Consider the following 17,264-nt stretch of genomic DNA (forward strand, 5'->3'; position numbering starts at 1 on the left):
TAGAGTCTTCACAGTTTGTGCTCATAAGCTGTTGGAGTCCTCATAGTTTGTGTGCACAAATAGTTGAAGTGTTCACAGTTTGTGCTAGCAAACTGTTGGAGTCATTACAGTTTACATGTGCAAAATGTTGAAGGCTTCATAGTTTGTGCTCGTAAGTTGTTGAAGTCTTCACAGTTTATACTCGCAAGCTGTTTTGGTCTTCACAGTTTGAGCTCGTACGCTGTTGGAGTCTTCATAGTTTGTGCTTGCAAGCTAATGGAGTCTTCACAGTTTGTGCATGCAAGTTCTTATACTCTTCCTAGTTTATGCGTGCAAAGTGTTTGAGTCTTCACAGTTTATGCTCGCAAGTTTTAGATTCTTAACAGTTTGTGCTCACAAATTGTTGGAGTCTTCACAGTTTCTGCTCGTAAGCTATTAGAATCTTCACACTTTGTGCTCGCAAGCTAGTAGAGTCTCACAGTTTGTGTGCGCAAAATGTTGAAGTCTTCACAATTTGTGCTCGTAAGTTATTAGAGTCTTCACCATTTTTTCTCGCAAGCTGTTGGAGTCTTCATGGGTTGTGCGTGCAAGGTTTTAGATTCTTCACAGTTTGTGCTCGAAAATTGTTGGAGTCTTCACAGTTTGTGCTCGTAACCTGTTTAGAGTCTGCATAATTTGTGCTCACAAGCTATTGGAGTATTCACAGTTTGTGTGCCCAAAATGTTGAAATTTTCACAGTTTGTGCTCGTAAGCTATTAGAGTCCGCACACTTTGTGCTCGCAAGTTATTGGAGTCTTCATAGTTTGTGTGCCCAAATTGTTGAAGTCTTCACAGTTTGTGCTCGCAAGCTATAGGAGTGTGCACAATTTGTGCTCATAAGCTGTTGGAGTCTTCAAAATTTGTACTCGTAAGCTGTTGGAGTCTTCGCAGTTTGTGTGCACAAAATGTTGAAGTCTTCACAGTTTGTGCTCGTAAGCTATTGGAGTCTTCACAATTTTTACTTATAAGTTGCCAGAGTCTTCGCAGGCTGTGCACGCAGAGTGTTAGAGTCATCACAGTGTCTGCATGCAAGCTGTCGGAGTACTCACAATTTATGCTCCTAAGCGGTTGGATTCTACATTGTTTATGCTCACAATTTGTTGGAGTCTTCACAGCTTCTACTCACAAGCTATTGGAGTCTTCATAGTTTGTGTGTGCACATTGTTGAAGTCTTCACAGTTTGTGCTCGTAAGCTGTTGGAGTCTTCACAGTTTGTGTTTGTAAAATGTTAAAGTCTTCACAGTTTGTGCTCACAAGCTATTGGAGTCTTCACAGTTTGTGTTCGCAAAATGTTGAATTCTTCACAGCTTGTTCTCGCAAGCTGTTGGAGTCTTCACAGTTTTTTCTCGCAAGCTATTGGAGTCTTCACAAGTTGTGCGTGCAGAGTGTTAGAGTCTTCACATTATCTACACAGAAATTGTCGAAGTCCTCACAATGTATGCCCACATGCTGTTTGATTCTACATAGTTTGTGCTATCAATTTGTTGGAGTCTTCACAGCTTGTGCTCGCAAGTTGTTGGAGTCTTCACAGTTTATGTGCACAAAATGTTGAAATCTACATAGTTTCTGCTTGCAAGTTGTTAGAATCTTCACACTTTGTGCTCGCAAGGTGTTGGAGTCTTCACAGTTTGTGTGGGCAAATTGTTGAAGTCTTCACAGTTTATGCTCGTAAGCTGTAGGAGTCTGCATAATTTGTGCTCGCAAGCTATTGGAGTCTCCACAATTTATGCTCACAAGCTATTAGAGTCTTTACAGTTTGTGTGCGCAAAATGTTGAAGTATTCACAGTTTGTGCTCGTAATCTGTTGGAGTCTTCACAGTTTTTTTCTTACAAGATGTTGGTGTCTTCACAGGTTGTGCACGCTAAGTGTTAGAGTCTTCACAGTGTCTGCATGGAAGCGGTTGGAGTCCTCACAATTTATGCTCGTAAGCGGTTGGATTCTACATTGTTTATGCTCGCAATTTGTTGCAGTCTTCAGAGCTTGTGCTTGCAAGCTGTTGGAGTCTTCACAGTTTGTGTGCGCAAATTGTTCAAGTCTTCACAGTTTGTGCTCGCAAGCTGTTGGAGTCTTCACAGTTTGTGTGAGCAAAATGTTGAAGTCTTCATAGTTTGTGCTCGTAAGCTGTTGAAGTCTTCCCAGTTTGTACTTGTAAGCTATATTAGACTTCACAGTTTGAGCTCCCAAGCTCTTGGAGTCTTCACAGTTTATGTGTGCAAAATGTTGGAGTCTTCATAGTTTGTGTTCACAAAATGTTGAAGTCTTCACAGCTTGAGCTCGTAAGCTATTGGAGTCTTCACAGTTTTTTCTCGCAAGATGTTGGAGTCTTCATAGGTTGTGCGCGTAGAGTGTTAGAGTCTTCACATTATCTGCACACAAGTTGTCGAAATCCTCACAATGTATGCCCACATGCTGTTGGATTTTACACAATTTATGCACTCAATTTGTTGCAGTCTTCACAGCTTGTGCTCACAAGCTGTTGGTGTCTTCACGGTTTATGCTCATAAGTTGTTGAAGTCTGACAGTTTGTAGTCACAAGCTATTTTAGTCTTCATAGATTGAGCTCACAAGCTGTTAAAGTCTTCATAGTTTGTGCTCGCAAGCTGATGGAGTCTTCACAGTTTGTGCACGCAAGTTGTTATAATCTTCCCAGTTTATGCGTGCAAAGTGTTTAAGTCTTCACAATTTGTGCTCGCAAGTTTTAAATTCTTCACAGTTTGTGCTCGCAAATTGTTGGATTCTTCACAATTTGTGCTCGCAAGCTATTAGAGTCTTCACACTTCGTGCTAGCAAGCTATTGGAGTCTTCACAGTTTTTTCTCACAAACTGTTGGAGTCTTTATAGGTTGTGCGCACAAGGTTTTAGATTCTTCACAGTTTGTGCTAAAAATTGTTGGAGTCTTCACAGTTTGTGCTTGCAACCTGTTAGGTCTGCACAATTTGTGCTCGCAAGCTGTTGGAGTCTTCACAGTTTATGTGCGCAAATGTTGGAATCTTCACAGTTTGTGCTCATAAGCTGTTTGGGTCTTCCAAGTTTTTTCCCGCAAGCTGTTGGAGTCTTCACAAGTTGTGCATGCAGAGTGTTAGATTCTTCACAGTATCTGCATGCAAGCTGTCAGAGCCCTCACAATTTACGCCCTCAAGCTGTTGGATTCATCACAGTTTGTGCTCGCAATTTGTTGGAGTCTTCATAGCTTGTGCTCGCAAGCTGTTGGAATTTTCATGCACAAATTGTTGTAGTCTTCACAATTTGTACTTGCAGGCTGTTGGAGTCTTCAGAGTTTGTGTGCACAAAATGTTGAATTCTTCACAGTTTATGCTCATAAGCTGTTGAAGTCTTCACAGTTTGTACTCGCAAGCTGTTTTAGTCTTTATAGTTTGAGCTCGTAAGCTGTTGGAGTCTTTAGAATTTGTGCTCGCAAGTTGATGGAGTCTTCACATTTGTGCTCGCAAGTTGTTAGAGTTTTCCCATTTTGTACATGCAAAGTGTTTGAGTGTTCCTCGCAAGTTTTTGATTCTTCATAGTTTGTGCTCACAAATTATTACAATCTTCATAGTTTGTGCTTAAAAGCTATTAGAGTCTTCACATTTTGTGCCCGCAAGCAGTTGGAGTCTTCACTGTTTGTGTGCACAAATTATTGAAGTCTTCACAGTTTGTGCTCGCAAGCTGTTGGAGTCTTTACAGTTTGCATACACAAAATGTTAAAGTCTTCATAGTTTGTAATCGTAAGCTGTTGAAGTCTTCACAGCTTGTACTCGCAAGATGTTTTAGTCTTCACAGTTTGAGCTCGTAAGCTATTGGAGTCTTCATAGTTTGTGCTCGCAAGCTGATGGAGTCTTCAGACTTTGTTCTCACACGTTGTTATGGTCTTCCTAGTTTGTACACGCATAGTGTTTGAGTCTTCACAGTTTATGCTTGCAAGTTTTAGACTATTCACAGTTTCTGTTCACAAATTGTTGGAGTCTTCATAGTTTCTGCTCGCAAGTTGTTAGAGTCTTCACACTTTGTGCTCGCAAGCTGTTGGAGTCTTCACAGTTTGTGTGCACAAAATGTTGAGGTCTTCACAGTTTGTGCTCGTAAGTTGTTGTAGTCTTCATAGTTTTTTCTAGCAAGTTGTTGGTATTCAGAGGTTGCGCGCGCAAGGTTTTAAATTTTTCACAGTTTGTGCTCGAAAATTATTGGTGTCTTCACAGTTTGTGCTCTCAACCTATTAGAATCTACATAGTTTGTGCTCGCAAGCTATGCCAGTCTTCACAATTTGTGTGCGCAAAATGTTGAAATCTTCACAGTTTCTGCTCACAAGCTGTTAGAGTCTTCACACTTTGTGCTCGCAAACTGTTGGAGTCTTCATAGTTTGTGTGCGCAAATTATTGAAGTCTTCACAGTTTGTGCTTGCAAGCTGTTGGAGTCTGCACAATTTGTGCTCGCAAGCTGTTCATGTCTTGACAAGTTGTGCTCGTAAGCTGTTGGAGTCTTCACAGTTTGTGCTCGTAAGCTATTGGAGTCTTCACAATTTTTTCTTGCAAGCTATCGAAGTCTTCATAGGTTGTGCTACAAAGTGTTAGAGTCTTCACTGTGTCTGCATGCAAGCTATCAGAGTCCTCACAATTTATGCTAATAAGGGGTTGGATTCTACATTATTTGTGCTCGTAATTTTTTACAGTATTCACAGCTTGTGCTCGCAAGATGTTGGAGTCTTCACAGTTTGTATGCGCAAATTGTTCAAGTCTTAACAGTTTGTGCTCATAAGTTGTTGCAATCTTTACAGTTTGTGTGCGCAAAATATTGAAGTCTTCATAGTTTGTGCTCGCAAGCTGTTGGAGTCTTCACAGTTTGTGTGCGCGAAATGTTGAAGTCTTCACAACTTGTGCTCGTAAGCTGTTGGAGTCTTCACAGTTTTTTCTTGCAAGCTTTTGGAGTCTTCACATGTTATGCGCATAAAGTGTTAGAGTCTTCACATTATCTGCACGTAAGCTGTCAGAGTCCTCACAATTTATGCCCACAAGCTGTTGAATTCTACACAGTTTATGCTCTGAATTTATTGGAGTCTTCACAGCTTGTGCTCGCAAGCTGTTGGAGTCTTCACAGTTTGTGTGCTTAAATTGTTGAAGTCTTCACAGTTTGTGCTTGCGAGCTATTGGAGTCTTCATAGTTTGTGTGCGCAAAATGTTGAAGTCTTCACAGTTTGTGCTCGTAAGTTGTTGAAGTCTTCACAGTATGTACTCAAAAACTGTTTTAGACTTCACAGTTTATGCTTGCAAGCTATTGGAGTCTTCATAGTTTGTGCCCGCAAGTTGATGGAGTCTTCACAGTTTGTGCACGAAAGTTGTTATAGTCTTCCCCATTTGTGCGCACAAAGTGTTTTAGTCTTCACAGTTTATGCTCATAAGTTTTAGATTCTTCATAGTTTGCACTCATAAATTGTTGGATTCTTCACAGTTTGTGCTCTCAAAATGTTAGAGTCTTCACATTTCGTGCTTTTAAGCTGTTGGAGTCTTCATAGTTTTTTCTCACAAGTTGTTGGAGTCTACATAGGTTGTGCGCGCAAGGTTTTAGGTTCTTCACAGTTTGTGCGCGAAAATTGTTAGAGTCTTCACAGTTTGTGCTCACAACCTGTTTGAGTCTGCACAGTTTGTGCTAGCAAGCTCTTGGATTCTTCACAGTTTGTGTGCACAAAATGTTGAAGTCTTCACAGTTTGTGCTCATAAGCTGTTGAAGTCTTACAGTTTGTACTAACAAGCTGTTATAGTCTACACAGTTTGAGGTCGCAAGTTGCTGGAGTCTTCAGAGTTTGTGCTCGCAAGCTGATGGAGTCTTCACAGTTCATGCTCGCAAGTTATTAGAGTCTTCCCAGTTTGTGCGAGTAAAGTGTTTGAGTGTTCACAGTTTGTGCTCGCAAGTTTTAGATTCCTCATAGTTTGTGCTCGCAAATTGTTAGAGTCTTCACAGTTTTGGGCTCGCAAGCTATTGAAGTCTTCACAGTTTGTGTGGCAAATTGTTGAAGTCTTCACATTTTGTGCTCGCAAGCTGTTGGAGTCTTCACAGTTTGTGTGAGCAAAATGTTCACGTCTTCAAAGTTTGTGCTCATAAGCTGTTGAAGTCTTAACAGTTTGTACTCGCAAACAGTTTTAGTCTTCATAGTTTGAGCTCACAAGTTGTAGGAGTCTTCATAGTTTGTGCTCACAAGCTGATGGAGTCTTCACAGTTTGTGCACGCATGTTCATATAGTCTTCCCGGTTTGTGCATGCAAAGTGTTTGAGTCTTCACAGTTTATGCTCGCAAGTTTTAGATTCTTCACAGTTTGTGCTCGCAAATTGTTGAAGTCTTCACAGTTTCTGCTCGCAAGCTGTTAGACCCCTCACCCTTTGTGCTGGCAAGCAGTTGGAGTCTTCGCATTTTACTTGCGTAAAATGTTGAAGTATTCACAGTTTGTGCTCTTAAGATGTTGGATTTTTACAATTTTTTCTCGCAAACTATTGGAGTCTTCATAGGTTGTGCGCGTAAGGTTTTAGATTCTTCACAGTTTGTGCTAAAAAATTGTTGGAGTCTTCACAGTTTGTGCTCTCAACTTGTTACAGCCAGCACTCTTTGTGCTCGTAAGCTATTGAAGTCTTCACAGTTTGTGTGCGCAAAATGTTTAAATCTTCACAGTTTCTGCTCGCAAGCTATTAGAGTTCATAATTTGTGCTAGCAAGCTGTTGCAGTCTTCACAGTTTGTGTGCGCAAATTGTTAAAGGCTTCACAGTTTGTGCTCACATGCTATTAGAGTCTGCACAATTTGTGCTCGCAAGCTATTGGAGTCTTCACAATTTGTGCTCACAACCAGTTGGAGACTTTATAGTTTGTGTTCACAAAATGTTGAAGTCTTCACAGTTTGTGCTCGTAAGCTATTGGAGTCTTCACAGGTATTTCTTGCAAGCTGCGAAGTCTTCACAGGTTGTGCATACAGAGTGTTAGTGTCTTCATGGTGTCTGCACGCAAGCTGTCAGAGTCCTCACAATTTTTGCTCTTAAGCGGTTGGATTCTACATTATTTGTGCTCGCAATTTGCTGGAGTCTTCACAGCTTGTGCTCGCAAGCTGTTGGAGTCTTCATAGTTTGTGTGCGCATATTGCTCAAGTCTTCACAATTTGTGCTCGCAAGTTGTTGGAGTCTTCACATTTTGTGTGCATAAAATGTTGAAGTCTTCACAATTTTTGCTCGCAAGCTGTTGGAGTCTTCATAATTTGTGTGCACAAAATGTTGAAGTCTTCATAGTTTATGCCCATAAGCTGTTGAAGTCTTCACAGTTTGTGCTAGCAAGTTGTTTTAGTCTTCACAGTTTAAGATCGCAAGCTATTGGAGTCTTCATAGTTTGTGCCCACAAGCTAATGAAGTCTTCACAATTTGTGCGCACAAAGTTCTGGAGTCTTCACAATTTATGCTCATAAGTTTTAAATTCTACACAGTTTGTGCTCGCAACCTGTTAGAGTCTTCACATTCATGCTTGCAAGTTGTTGGAGTCTTCACAGTTTTTTTGCGTAAGCTGTTGGTGTCTTCACAGGTTGTGTGCACAAGGTTTTAAATTCTTCCCATTTTGTTGTGTGCACAAGGTTTTAAATTCTTCCCATTTTGTGCTCGAAAATGGTTGGAGTCTTCATTGTTTGTGTTCGCAACCTATTAGAGTCTGCAAAGTTTGTGCTCGCAAGCTGTTAGAGTCTTCACAGTTTGTGCTCGTAAGTTGTTTGTGTCTTCATAGTTTTTTCTCGTAAGTTATTGGAGTCTTCACAGCTTGTACTCGCAGGCTATTAGAATTTTCACAGTTTGTGTGCGGAAATTGTTGAAGTCTTCACAATTTGTGCTCGCAAGTTGTTGGAGTCTTCACCGTTTGTGTGCGCAAAATGTTGAAGTCTTCACAATTTGTGCTCGGAAGCTGTTAGATTCTTCACAGTTTGTGTATATGCAAAATGTTGAAGTCTTCACAGTTTGTGCTCATAAGCTGTTGAAGTCTTCACAGTTTGTACTCGCAAGTTATTTTAGTCTTAACAGTTTGAGCTCGCCAGCTGTTGGAGTCTTCAGAGTTTGTGCTCGCAAGTTGATAGAGTCTTCGCATTTGTGCTCGCAAGTTGTTAGAGTCTTCCCAGTTTGTACGTGCAAAGTGTTTGATTCTTCTATTTCTACAAGAGAACAAATGCGTTTGATTTGGGGGATTTATTCAATGATAACAGAGAATTCGATTAGACAACAATGATCACATTTATTCTGAGTTCATTTACATTCTCAGATTCCCTTAATTATGAAAACAAAGTACAATCAATGCAATGCAATGAATGAAAGATAAGACAATCTGATGGCAATTTCGGTAACATTTCGACGCTTTTGATGTTCCTCGCCAAGGCGGAAAGGTTGTGCGGGCTTGAAACCCTTAATCTGACTGTTGAGATCAATTCTGATCATCCTTCCGTTCATTCTTCCTTGATCTGACTGTTGAGATCAATTCTAATCATCCTTCCGTTACGAAACCTTTGAAATGTGGAGTGAGGATCATCCCTTGAAATGTCCATTAAGATAACCAAAGGCTTGCTTTAGGACAAAAGGGAGAGAGAGAGAAGTAGTGCATGGGGTATTTGTTAAGACAACAAAAGGCTCCCCTTAAGACAAAGGGGAGAGAGAAGTGGTGCATGGGATATCCGTTAAGACAACAAAAGGCTCCCCTTAAGACAAAGGGGAGAGAGAAGTGGCACATGGGATATCCATTAAGACAACAAAAGCCTCTCCTTAAGACAAAAGGAGAGAGAAGTGGCGTTGGAAGCTAAGCATCAAGACATGATTCCACTAGAAGTGGCACAGAAAGCCAAGTATCAGGACAATATTCTATAAGAAATGGCGCAATAGAGATTTTTCCAATGTCATTGCACGGTTCGCGCAAGGGATTTCTCCCATTCCCATTGCGCAAGGGATTTCTCCCCTCCAGACAAAGCTCCACACTATGTGGTATATAGGAATTCTCTCAAAGTGATTGCGCGGATGGCGCAATGGAAATCCTCCCTCCAGACAAACTCCACACTATGTGGCACAAGAGAGTTTTCTCCATTCCCATTGAGCGGGTTGCCCAATGGACTTCTTGTTGCCCGGGTCGCGCAATGGCTTCCTTGTTGCGCTGGTCGCGCAATGGCTTCCTTCTCTCCCTCTCTCACCTTCTTTCTTTTTTGTTTTCTAGCCAACCAACCCCTCAAGTGTGGCATGGGGAGGGGTATTTATAGGCATCCCAGTCCCCTCCCTTCTTAAATTGTGGTGATCACCACCACTTCTTCCTTCACACAATATCCAACCTCCTCTTTTAAACAATGGTGTTTGCCAAGCTCTCCCTTAAATAGTGGTGTACAACCACTTCTTCCTCCATACAAAGCAATATCCATCCACTCCTTTTTACCAAAACACCCTCAGTCACTCATTTTTACCAAAATACCCCAACTTACTCTTTTTTACCAAAATACCCCCGGATGTTGATTTTTACCAAAATACCCTTGGATGCTAATTTTTACCAAAATAGAGAGTGACCCTAGGAAAGATCTGCACCATAAAATACTCTGCCCCCTCGATCCTTCTTTAATTGATTCATGAAATCAAATGGAGGATCGATCTTCTTCCGACCAAAGAACTGAATGAACTGCAACTGAAGGATGACTGGATGATCATGCTTGCATGGAAGACTGGATAATCATACTTGACAAGAAGATCAAATGATCGCGCTCGAATGGAAAACTTGAATGATCACGCTTGATCGAAAGACTGGAATGATTGCACTCGAACGGAAGACTTGAATGATCACGCTTGAACGGAAGATTTGAATGATCGCGCTTGAACAGAAGACTTAAATGATCATGCTCGATGGAAGATTTGAATGATCGCGCTCGAACGGAAGATTTGAATGATCGCGCTTGAATGGAAGATTTGAATGCCCCCTGCCAACAGCATCCACCAAATGCTTAACTAGAGAAGATAAAATTCTCTTTTCATCAAAACTTGCCACTGTAACAGCTGTGACGACTTCATCCCTAAGTATCTTGGTCAAAGAACTATCTTTCAATGTTGCTGCTGCAACAGTTTCTTTGATCAACTCTAGCGACTCTTTCTTTGAACTCTGTATCTAGGGGTTGTTCTTTAATATTGATCTGCCGCAACAACTTTTTCGATTATTTCCTTTACTCATGATCTATATAACCCAAGCTTTTGAATGATAATCTTTCCTGCCAAATTAATCGGAATTAGTATCTCAATACATTGTAATTTTAGCTTCATGGAGCATTGATAATTTTTGAAATATATTAAAAACTTCTCCTCTTTTTAAGCTGATTGTGATATTTGCAATACGATACTGATTTAATCATTTCATCTTTGCTTTTGTCTTCGCATTGCACACTTTGCTCATTATATCGCGCTTCTAAAGATGTCATCTCCAGCTCCAAAGGTTCAACCGCTGAGTCTTTTTGTTGAGTCTTTTCTTGCTTGTGCTCCTTGGCATAGACTTTTCCTTAGATCTTTGCTGATTCTGAAAAATAGATAAGTCTTTTTTCAATTTTCATTTAATAACTTTCTAAAGGCCATAAAAGTTACTGATGATGATTTCGTTTGTTCATTGTCTCCATCAGATCTGGTACTCGAAGACTTGCGATATCATTATTATGGATGCTGATTTTTACCAAAATACAGAGTGAGTGACTCTGGGAAAGATCTGCACCATGGAATTCTCTGACCACTGCAATGGAATATTTTTTGTATCTCAACAATCTATTTCAGCAACAAAGAGTTCAGTGCTAATTAGTGCCCGTTGGCTTTCAATCTGTGCAATGTTTGAAGCAAATGAAGCAGAAGAGGATTTGCTTTTCTTTGTCAAGTCATCATCTGAGGGCCTGTTTGGATGCTTGTGAGTTGGGTAAGTGGGAAGTGACTTACATGGAAGTGACCTACAGGTGGTGTTTGGGGAGAAAATTCACCAATAAGTCACTTGCAACCTACAAGTTCCTTATTGGCAAAACTGTCAGGAAACTTTTAGGGGCTGGGGGTGAGAAGTCACTTCCTTGTAAGGGCCTGTTTGGATGCCTGAGAGTTGGGTAAGTAGGAAGTGACTTACAGGGAAGTCACTTACAAGTGGTGTTTAGGGGAGAAAATTCACCTATAAGTAACTTACAGCCTGTAAGTCACTTATAGGCAAATCTACCAAAAAACTGTAGGGCGATGGGGGTGAGAAGTTACTTCCCTATAAGCCACTTACAGGCTCAACGGTTAGATTTTTAAAAAGAGGGGAAGAGGGAGAAACGCACTCTCCCTCTATGCAATCTCTCTCTGTCTGCAACAACTGCCCTCCCTCCCTGCAACTCTCTCTCTCTCCCTCTCTGCAATCTCTCTTCATCTGTAACGACCGCCCTCCCTCTCTGCAATCTCTCTCTATCTGTAATGACCGCCCTCCCTCTCTACTCCTCCCCAAAATGGTAGGGTTTGATCGCAATGTTCCATTTTTTCTGCTTTGAAAACGGGAGTGGATTCGGTGTTACTCGTACATAGGCATGCTCACCTGTGCACTTGCACACGTGCGCACCTTTCCACATGTGTCATGGGGCTTCTAATCTGAACGGTCCATGTGACGAAACATCCCATTAAACCCCCAGGGACTAATTTTTACCCTGATCTAAAACTCTGGTGGGCCATAGCAAAGTGAGATGAAAATCAAGGGAAGAAACTGTTTTCTTTTTCCATGGCCCACGAAAGTTTTGGATCAATGTAAAAGTTGGGCGCTGGGGGTTTCATGGGGTTCTGCATCACGTGGACCATTCAGATTTTGGACTAACATCACGTATTATGAGTTCTCAAAAAATTATCACAAGAACTCGTGATAACTGGTGCGCAGTTGAGCATTTTGACGGAAGGGGATTGCATACCGAGTAAACTCCGTGGGATCCACGTGATTTATGTATTTGATCCACTCCGTCCATCCATTTTAATAGTAAACTCTGTGGATGGTTTAAAGTAAGACATGTCCAGTGGTACATATCCAATGGTACAATGTACACTCATCAGATGGCTGGTTCGTTTGATGGAGGTTACTTTGTTCATGATGGCTGTATTTCATCCACCCCGTCCATCCATTGTGTGTCTGCTGTCGCTTGAGAACAAACTACCAATTTGCCTAAAAAAATCCATGTTTCTTTCAAGTAAAAAAACACCATAGAACAAGTGTATACTCATTTTAGGACGTGGTCCCAAAAATTAAGCTGATCCAAATCTCATCTGGACCCCACCATAGAAACAGTTGTGACTAGTTTAATGGAGCCATGGGCTGTTTGCCAGTTTCTATTGGTGTGGTCCACCTATGATTTGGCTTTGCTTAAGTTTTGGGATTTCATCCAAAAATGTGGTGGAAAAACATATGGTCAGCCTGGATAGACAAAAAAATATATTAAGATGGGTCGCACATGGATTTTTGGATTCTTTTCATGCGTTTATTTTTTTAATATATTAAGGTGGGCTGCAAATGGATTCTTTTTATGCATTTATTTATTAATATATTAAGGTGGGCCACACAAATCTTATCGTAATATGCTCCCTTGGATTCTTTTAATGCATTTATTTTTTAATTTTTATTCAATTATTTTCATGCATTTGGATTCTAAAAATTGGACGGTAATAATTATTTTGATTTTGTTATATATGAACCATTTATGCTTAATGGTATGTATTTCTTGACTTAATAATTCCTTAATTTTTAGATCTATTTGTGAAATGGATTCGGATTTCGAGATGGATTAATGTTTCTTGACTTATTAATATTATTAAATTTCTTCTCAATTCTTAAATTGAGTTATTGCTCCATGTTATAAATATTTTGAATTCATAGTGCCACTTGATAATTAGTTTGGCCTAAGAATTAGTTCAAATATTCATCTTGATGGGCTTAATAAAATTACATATTTGATCCTATGCATTTTTATATGATCATAACATTTTGAAACAATTTTCTAATCCAAGTTCTGCTCAGTGTGAATATACAACTTTTACTTGTAAGTAACTTACAGATTACCCAAATAGAAAAACTTACCTACCTATAAGTGATTTACAGCTTACATCCAAACAGGTTACCTGTAAGTAACTTTCACATGTAAGTGACTTATGGGTAAGTCACTTACAACTTAAAAGAACTTACAAGCATCCAAATAGGCCCTAAGTGACTTACATGCCAATGGTCTGATTTTTAAAAGGGGAGAAAGATGGGGGAAACGCACCTCCATAACAGCAATGCTCCAGTAATCTCTCTCTCTCTCTCTCTCTCTCTCTCTCTCTCTCTCTGTGTGTGTGTGTGTGTGTGTGTGTGTGTGTGTGTGTGTGTGTGTGTGTGTGTGCAATTAGGGTCGCCGCACGCCTCTGTCTTCCCCTCTCTCCCTATATGCAATTAGGGTTATGACTCTCTCTCTTTCTTTTTTTTTCCTCCTTTTGTCAAAACTGATGGACAGCATGGATATGGAACTTGACCTTTTTTCTTGCAGCCATTGGTTTTCCAGTCCATGGATGATATAGTTAGGAGCACATGGTCAAAGGAGTTGTTTACAACCATAAGCAATCAACTATGGTCCCTCCAAATGGATATTTGGAATTCTTGATTGGACCTATTATTTTCATAAACAAATTTTTACTTTCCATTTTCTGGCAATTTGTTTTACTATTGACTGGATGGTTATAATCATTTGACTGACATGATTTTTGCTTAATGGTTCATTATTTGACTGACGGATGGACGTGGTGGATTTCTCACAAACATCACGGTGGGCCCACCTAAGTTTTCAGCACAGGAACTTCCCGGTAAAGTCATTCACAGGCTATATGCCATAATTTGGTTGATTGTTGGACATGTGGCACCCACGGATGTGCTATAGAGGCGGTAAAACTGGTCATTCTCCATGAAGCCAGGGTAAATAATAATATAGAACCGAACGAAAATTGAATTTATGCTAGTGCTTAAAGTAGCCTGAATTTCGATGCACATTAGCTTAGGAATCGGGCCACAACAATTTTGAAGTTCAATTGGCTTTTCACTAGGGTTGTTTGACAAAAAAGAAAAAAAAAAAAATTTGTGACTTTGTAATTGAGAGTTTGGAGGGAACGTTCCTTTTCCTTTAGCCGTTGGGTGTTAGATGTCTAATATAGCCGTGATTGGTGTCATAGGTTTGATCATGAGAAGCAATAGTGTTGGATAGTCGATTAGCCAGTGAGGCATGAGAAATGGATGGTTCGTTGTAAGGATAGTTTGTGGTTCCTTATTAGATTAACGAATCATTGCTTCCATTTGAGAGTTTCCGAGTATTTTGGACTCTGTCTGAAAATCAATGTAAATGTTTACAATTGTACACCCAAAGAAAGCTAGGGTGAGTGGCTTTCACTAATATCTAGAAGTTATTATATTGCAGGCTGTGGTCTAGCAAGGACCCTTGATTGTATCCGTTAGAAAAACCTTTTGATTAAAAGGTAAGAACCATATCAGGTGTCTTGCTGGGTTGCGTAAAAAAATGTTTTTTGTTCTTAGTTCTCCGTCTTTAGAATGTTTAGAACCAAGAAGCTTGTGATGGTGATAGCAAAAGTGGATGGTCATCCGGACAACAGAGTAAGGGCTTACATGCTAGAGACAGGTCGAAGACGATTCTTTAGCCCTCGTCATTGAGTGATGAAATCCTTTATGGCGGGGGGTTGCCTGTAAAGGATGGGCATCCGCCCAATCTGGGATTTTGTTGTATGAGAGGTCCATGATGGGCCATTTGTGCCCATAGCCCTTTGGTAGGTCAAAGGAGAACTCTTCCCCTAGCCGTAGATAACGCTAATGGGTCTGCGCTTATGCACAGAGCCCGATCCAATAACGCTTCGTGCATGATATCAGAGCTTGTATTCATGAGGCTTTAGAGCATGGTGCAAGACTTCTCCCTTGAATAACCGTCTCTTGCACATGGCATAAGGTAAACAAGTGAGGTTCACCTTATGAATGTTTGTGCATGAAGTTCCGAAGTTTGAGTCCCTCTTATACTTGCCTACTGATTTTCTTTCTTTCATTCTGTGTCTATCTTGAGTGGTGTCCATCTTGAAATGAGTGCCTAGGGTGTATTTATAGGCATGTGGGGAAATTTTTCAGCACTTGGAAGCGTGAGACTCTGTGCTTGCCTTGACAATTTTTCAGCACTTGGAAGCGCGAGACTCTGTGCTTGCGTAGCGTCTATTTGCTTGCCTTAACAATTTTGTGATGTAGAGGTAAATACCAAAATTCATTTGTCAACACCGCTACCTAGCTACTCTCACATCTACACCTACCACTTGCTCTATTGCGCCCCATGGCGGACTCTGATTGGTCAAAAGGTGCAAGTGAATTTTGAATTTCTGCTAGGAATTAGTAATCATTTTTTTGCCATTTTTTACTGTTCGAATGGTCGTAGAGAAGCCTTAGGTCAAATTGGACTGCGTCGTGGGATTGTTTAGTGAATTTTTTAGGGTGAACATGCACCTAATCATGTTTTCTAAGAGTTAAAATTGTTTGGTGACATCATATGGTAATTTAGGAGATTTAGATTCCTTGCCATTGGATAATTGCCACATGGAGCTATCTTAACATTCATATAAAGTAATTAAAAGGTTCTTGTGCTCATACAAGTGGGAGGACTCTCAAAAGAAAGTTTTGTAAGCTATGTTTTCGAGCAATACAAAGCTTCCTCCTTTAAGCCTCTTGTTAGCATACCGAGTGTTTCAATGACTCATCGATAAAGGGCTTGTGAGTCGTGTGCTACACAGTTTACGGTTAGGGAAGCACATAGATTGTGACAATGTGTTCTGTTAATGCAGTTATGAACAGGTTCATGATCGCATCTCCTCAGCTCCTGATCATGGTGATCCTTCCACTCCCATTTTCTATGTTGATGTTGAGTAACATAATACAACAACATGAAAATAAAGTTGATTAGTCCACTCCAGATAAAGACCTCTCATTTATTGATGAAAATATCAAATTATGTTAGAAAGGGGGGGCATCCAACCTTATCCCTTAGGCAAATTACCAAAAGATTAAAAAGAAAATCAATGTAAAAATAAAAACATTTTCTCAGAATCAAGGATAGCATAACCCAAAAATTGAGTTGGACCTAGAATCACATCCCCAGTTTACAATCAGATCGGTAACCATATTTTCCTCCCGATACATATGCTGAATCTTTGTTACAATCATTCCCTATTGATCTTCATAGCTTCTGCCACCAGTGACGGGGCTTTGACAGAGAATCTCTTCTTATTCATCATCTAAACCAGAATTCTGGATTCCCTTTCAATGACAGTGGGCTATTTTGATACTTAATTTCCACCAATCAATCAGTATGACTTCACGATTTGATAATGATTCTCAAAATGTAGAAATGAAGGTTGCCTTAGAAACCAATTCAACTCTTCTTTCTTAAAAAAATAAAAAATAATAACTAATCCAGCATGTCAGCTTGATGAGAAGAAGTGGTTGTAACAAGTGGGTCTCTTTTGCTGGAGAGGAGACCCTGAAGATGCAATGCCATCCTAAATTATCTGTCCTTTCAATTCTTAAAAACCCGCCTCACATCATTTCACATTCCATACTTCAATTGCTTCAAATGGCTACTTAGACAATTCTTTTGCCTCTCATAATTCTCCTTATATACAGTAGAGATGCTCCGTATAGAGCATAAAGAGCTTACCAACATGATCTTTGTTTGAGTACTCCATGTGCACTCACTCCAGCAACAATCTTGGATGGATTTTGCTCTCACACATGGCTTTAAACAAGATCAAACATCAATAATTGGAATGGTATAGTTTCTTCAAGATGAATCAATTCAATGCACCATAATGCATAGACCTCCATGCCCTAGCCATATAATACAAAGCAAACAACCAATTCTAAGAGAAACTAGCATGAACAACTTACTATTACCAAATAGAAACTAGGCGCGGAGAAATTATCAGTAAAGAGGAACTAACATGAAAACTTACCATTCGTGAAGATAAATCAGCATGAAGAAAATATTAGTGAAGAGAAACTAGCGTGCAACCACGATTTCTTTACTGAAATGGAGATACATGGGCAATAGCAACAGGAACCATTTGGATACCAGGTAACTCTAGTGCCTCTAAATTGAATTATGAGGAACTCTCAAATTCTGTATTTTGCTAGGTCTGCAAAGAGTAACTGGGTTTCTTCGGCAATTCGTTTTAATCATAAA

The sequence above is a fragment of the Magnolia sinica genome, chromosome 5 (genome assembly GCF_029962835.1).
Source record: "Magnolia sinica isolate HGM2019 chromosome 5, MsV1, whole genome shotgun sequence".
Taxonomy (NCBI): Eukaryota; Viridiplantae; Streptophyta; class Magnoliopsida; order Magnoliales; family Magnoliaceae; genus Magnolia; species Magnolia sinica.